Source organism: Pelobates fuscus, chromosome 6 (assembly GCF_036172605.1).
Source record: "Pelobates fuscus isolate aPelFus1 chromosome 6, aPelFus1.pri, whole genome shotgun sequence".
Classification (NCBI taxonomy): Eukaryota; Metazoa; Chordata; class Amphibia; order Anura; family Pelobatidae; genus Pelobates; species Pelobates fuscus.
In genome coordinates, this window is record NC_086322.1 from 216,830,433 (window position 1) to 216,836,432 (window position 6,000).

The 6,000-nt window shown below is 46.1% G+C and overlaps 1 protein-coding gene across 1 annotated transcript in view; it reads right to left on the bottom strand.

Annotated features, from left to right (window-relative positions):
- Nucleotides 1-326, bottom strand: part of UBA6 (ubiquitin like modifier activating enzyme 6) — an 84,941-nt gene extending 84,615 nt beyond the window's left edge. The window contains exon 1 of the mRNA XM_063458737.1: nucleotides 260-326. The gene's annotated coding sequence lies outside the window, so the exon portion shown is untranslated. The remainder of the gene's footprint in view (nucleotides 1-259) is intronic.
- Nucleotides 327-6,000: the final 5,674 nt, after the last annotated feature.

The window sequence follows — 6,000 nt, forward strand, 5'->3', positions numbered from 1 at the left end:
TTCAAGCCCACCGAAAGGGATACACACATTGATATTTATCATTTTAAGTCATTCAAGTGAGTCCCTACCCCACTCCCATTTAACGCTCTCCCATGGACATGTGTCAGCAGGTTTGTGCCGCAGCATGAAGCAGGGCTACAAGGTCTCAGCTAAGGACCGTGATAGCTATGGAGCCTTCCGCCCAGACCCACCATGGTTTGTGTTTATTAAACCGGCGGCCGATATAATGTGAGGGGAGAACAGTAGGTGCACTACTGACCTGGGCTGGTACTCCCACAGTTCCGTGTCGGCCGGGAGAGGAAGATGTGAAAGGGGGAAAGGATTTGAGAAACTACAACTCCCGTCATGCCTTGCGGCGGTCAGGGCGGAAGAGGAACACGATTCAATTCGCGCTAGCTTTATTTGAATGCTACACTACAGTGCAGCTAATTTAGAGAACATGGTTATAGCGAGACAAAAATCGGTATGGGGCATAAAGTGGCGGCCCATGGGTAAACGGGTGGGTGGTATGGGGTCTATATTTTGGGGTCCAGAAGTAATGTTTTCCCCACATATTTGTCTTAAATTTTTGGTCTAATGCATGAAAATAAACCAATGTTTCTAAATAAAGCAGAAGGAAGGATGGAAAATCTGTGGTGAAAACAAGACTTTTGGACACCAAAATATAGTCAACTTACACATGAACAACCTCCCAACATTTCAAATAGACAAAGAGGGACACTTAATTAAAAGCTGCACTATCACCGTCTGAGGTCTATACAAATTTGCAAAAAACTCAGATGGTAACATCGCTGCTGGTGGTCTGGTGGCCAGGGGACATGTAAAGGTGAGATTTACTTACCTAAACCTGTCCCTCGCGGGTGTCGCAATCTTCCCCCGGCTGGGTCCTTTGCGCATGCACAAGAGAATAAATTTATGGAGGATCCCGTGAGACTCTCCACAGACAGAGCCAGGTCCCTGCAGCCGTCATGGCTGTAGGGATTGACACTGTAGAGTTTAAGAAAGTCAGGTGATGGAATTATACAAAGACAAAATAGTACCTCCCCCTGCTCTCTCCTGCAGGCCAGTGCTATCCAAGCGTCGGCCCTGCTATGTGCCTTCACGGACCGGAGGGGAGATCAAAAATCTCCTTCACCGGTCCACAGGCACATTGCTGGGCAGCCGGCACAGGAGGGAGAGGAGACCCGGGAGCTTGGAGTGTTGCCGAGGTTATCATGGCAGCGCCCCGTTCTCGCGAGAGTGAACTCTAGCCTCAGGAGCTGCAGGCTAGAGTTCACTCCCCACTAGAACCACCAGGGATTCCACCGGACCACCAGGGATTGGAAATAATATCCCCTCTCCCAGGCAAAGGTAAGAAGGGAGGGGGGATATAAATAATATATTTTTAATTTAAAAAAAAAAAAAACATTTGTTTTGCTCTGGCCCCTCCTTCAACTACACACACACCGCCCCCACAGCCCCCCATACACACACACACTTCTTCTCCATACACACACTTCCCCCACAGCCCTCCATACACACACACACACAATGCACCCCCATACACACACTTCTCCTCCATACACACTTCTCCCCCATACAAACACTGCGCCCCCACACAAACACTGTGCCCCCATACACACACACACACACACACTTCCCCAACTGCACTTCTATACACACACTGCCCCCACTACACCCTCATACACACAATGGCTCCATACACACATAGTGCTCCCACAGCACCCCACTTATACACACTGCACTCCCATGCACACACTACACCCTGTGCTCCCACTGCACCCCCATACACACACTGTCCCACATGCACTGCCTCCCGTACACATGCACACACACACACTCTGCACCCCTCACACACTGCCTCCCATACCCACCCTGCATCCCTCACACACTCAGTGCCTCCCATATATACACATACACACATTACTACAGCCCCAATCCTGGCAAACCCAAGGTAAATTGTCAAACTGTTCTTAAACAGTTTGACTATTTACTCTGGGAGGGCGCCACGGCACTCCTGGCACCATAACCACTACAGAGAACTGTAGGGGTTATTGTGCCTGTATTGTTTCTTTAACCCCTTAAGGACACATGACGTGTGTGACACGTCATGATTCCCTTTTATTCCAGAAGTTTGGTCCTTAAGGGGTTAAATAATCTATGAGTGCCCCTCCCGAGATAAGACTCTGGATAAGTAAAATGTAATTTAGAAAAATCACAATGTATCTTATTTACACAGACTGATTTCTAAACACATTTATTGTAGTTTAAAGACACGTTAAGGTGAATATTATATCTGTGGAGCTTGGTTATATACTCAGACACCAACAATATGGAGCTCCAACGATAGAGGTACATTAGGACAGAAAAGGAGAACACAAGGATTCTGGTCCAAAATTGTGCATTCTGAAAAGGAATACTTGGAGCAGTGGCAGCTTGTGAAGTTTTAAAGGACCACTATAGTGCCAGGAAAACACTCGTTTTCCTGGCACTATAGTGCCCTGAGGGTGCCCCCTCCCGCCCGGCTCTGGGGAGAGGAAAGGGAAAAAACGTACCTTTATTCCAGCGCCGGGCGGGGAGCTCTCCGCCTCCGATCCTCCCAATCGGCTGAATGCGCACGCGCATTCAGCCGGTCGCATAGGAAAGCATTTACAATGCTTTCCTATGGACGCTTGCGTGCTCTCACTGTGATTTTCACAGTGAGAATCACGCAAGCGCCTCTAGCGGCTGTCAGTGAGACAGCCACTAGAGGATTTAGAGGCTGGCTTAACCCTTATATAAACATAGCAGTTTCTCTGAAACTGCTATGTTTATATAAGAAAGGGTTAAACCTAGCTGGACCAGGCACCCAGACCACTTCAATAAGCTGAAGTGGTCTGGGTGCCTAGAGTGGTCCTTTAAGATGGCAGGGCGCCAGACTCCTCCCCCAGAATTAGACCTAGCTATTTAACTCTGTAGCGACCATTTTATAACCTGGGACATCTGTCCACCTATTCCCATGTACTCATTCTCTAATTGTAGATCCCATTTAACACAGTGACACCCAGGGCCAGCTTTTTGGTGTGCGAGCTGTGCTCCTGCACCCAACTGACACAGACAGTGATACTCATGTACCGAACATAGATGCCAGACTTACTCTCCCCTTGTGCAGACAGTCTCCAGACCCAGAATGAAAAAGTTTTTTTGTTTTTTTCTTAAAGTACCCTGATAGTCAGAGCAGCATCTTGTTGGAGTCCTTCTGTCACCCTGCATGCTCTGCACGACTCTACTCTGTGATGAAGGTTGCTGTGTGTGCACCAATAGGGAAACTTATAATCCCGCCAGCTCCATAAAACAACCTGACAGAGCATACTTACTCTGACTCCATGCTGCCCAGCCATGCTTCAAAGCTAAGGAGATGGAGGCACAGGGAGAGATATGGGGCACGGATGAGAATGAACATGAGGAGGGGTATGTACACAAAGAGGTAGCATGGACATAAGGGTTTGAATGGACTCAAATAGGGATATATTCACATAGAAGGGACAGGAGTAAAGAAGGGGAACATTAACAAAAGGGGATATGGATACTAGAGCCACATGGGAGGGACATACACGCAAGGATGAACAAAGGGACCTGGATTAAAGAGAGATGGGGGGGATAAGGACACAAAGTGAGACCAGGAAGGGGCATGGACACACATGGTGGACATTGGCACAATTAGGACAAGGGGACATAAAGGGGGGACATGGCCACAAGGGGATACATAGATACAAGTGGAAATATGAACATTTGAGGGTTACATGATCACAAGGAGTGGTATGGACACATGAGGGGGACATGGACACATAAGAGGTCAGAGGAGCATGGATACAAAGGGAGACATGGACATATGGGGGGCATGGCACAAGGGTGGATATGGACAAGGGTAACAATGGGATATGGCCACAATGGAGAACATGGGGACATACACACAAAGGGGAATATTAACACTGGGGGGGCAAGGACACAACAAGCATGTGGGGACACGGACACAAGGTGGGAACATGGGGACATAGAAATAATGGGCAGAGACACAAGGCGGTCATTTTCACTGGGTAATAGGGATATAAACACAAGGGAGATGGGATGTAGGCAAAAGTGGGGTATGGACACAAAGGGATACATGAGCATAGTTTGTGATGTCTTCCTAAAGCTTCACAAAATATAGAGCCTCCTCTGCACTTGAGCTCCAGCCAATGATAGTGTTGCCACACTACACCCTAAAAGTACAGGGGGTGTATGTTCATACACAGACTATATCTCCATGCACACACACTGTACCTATATACACAAACACTACAGCACCTATATATATACATAGACAACAGATCCTAATACACACAGTGCCTGCAATCTGCAGCTACAGGCCTTGTAAGACCAATTTTCAAGTCAGAAATGCCCATGAAAAAATCATTGGTATCTGGCCCCAAACAGTGCCTGCACAAACCTAAGGCGGGTCCAGTGACTTTCCCTAGCTTTGGGGGCTCTCACTTGGCAGAGTAGGTGCTTGCCCACCCACACAACAGGTTCATACTGTGCCCAAATACACTAGTAGAGAATTTGAAGGGTGACAAGGGAGTCACGTACTTACTCTGCTCTTCCTGCACAGCTTCCTCTTGTTCCCACAGCCATCATATGATATCACCCCCGTTATATGATATCACTACAAGGCTCAGATGGCAGTTGTGTAGGAATAGTACCGTGAAGCCAGCAGCAACCACTACCCACCAGGGAGAGGATTGGCATCTATCTCTACAAAAGTAGGATAATGTCAACTCTTAGATTTTCTAACATACGAATTTAGCAATGTTTCTGTGTGTATGTCTGTGATTGTGTGTGTGTCAGTGTTTATGTATGCGTGTAAGTGTGGTGTATGTGTGCATGAGAATGTGTATATTTTTAGTAGATTTCTTTGGGTTTTCCCCACCACAACTCTTTTGGGATATATCTATATATATCTATATATATATATATATATATCTATATTTTTTTTATTAATATATATTTTATTTTAATTGTAAGTGCATGTAATATTAAAAGATCACTATAGTGTCAGGAAAAGAAAGCGGTTTTCCTGACACTATAGTGCCCTGAGGGTGGCCCCACCCTCAGGGTCCCCTCCCGTTGCGCTGCAGGGGTTAAAACTCCTTCAGCCACTTACCTTAATCCAGCGCCGGGCTCCCTCGGCGCTGGTGACTTCTCCTCCCCGTCCAACGTCAGCTCCTCTGTCCGACGTCACTGCAGCCGAAGGCGCATGCACGGCAAGTACTGCGCGCATTCAATGTGTCCATAGGAAAGCATTTCTCAATGCTTTCCTATGGACGCTCTGCGCGATGGAGGCAAAATTCGCCTCCAGCGTTGCAGATGCGCCTCTAGTGGCTGTCCGGAAGACAGCCACTAGAGGCTGGATTAACCCCAAATGTAAACATAGCAGTATCTCTGCAACTGCTATGTTTGAATCTGAAGGGTTAAAACCTGAGGGGTATTGCACCTAGACCACTTCATTGAGCTGAAGTGGTCTGGGTGACTATAGTGTCCCTTTAATATATACTATTATATATATATATATTAAAATACACTTAGAATGAAAGTGTGTGTATGTGTGCATACTTAAATTACATATATTTATATAGACTGCTCAAAAAAAAATAAAGGGAACACAAAAAGAACACATCCTAGATCTGAATTAATTAAATAGTCTTCTGAAATACTTTGTTCTTTACATAGTTGAATGTGCTGACAACAAAATCACACAAAATTAAAAAATGGAAATCTAATTTTTCAACCCATGGAGGTCTGGATTTGGAGTCAAACTCAAAATTAAAGTGGAAAAAACAAACTACAGACTGATCCAACTTTGATGTAATGTCTTTAAAACAAGTCAAAATGAGGCTCAGTAGTGTGTGTGGCCTCCACGTGCCTGTATGACCTCCCTATAATGCCTGTGCATGCTCCTTTTTTTTTTTTTTTTTGTAAATT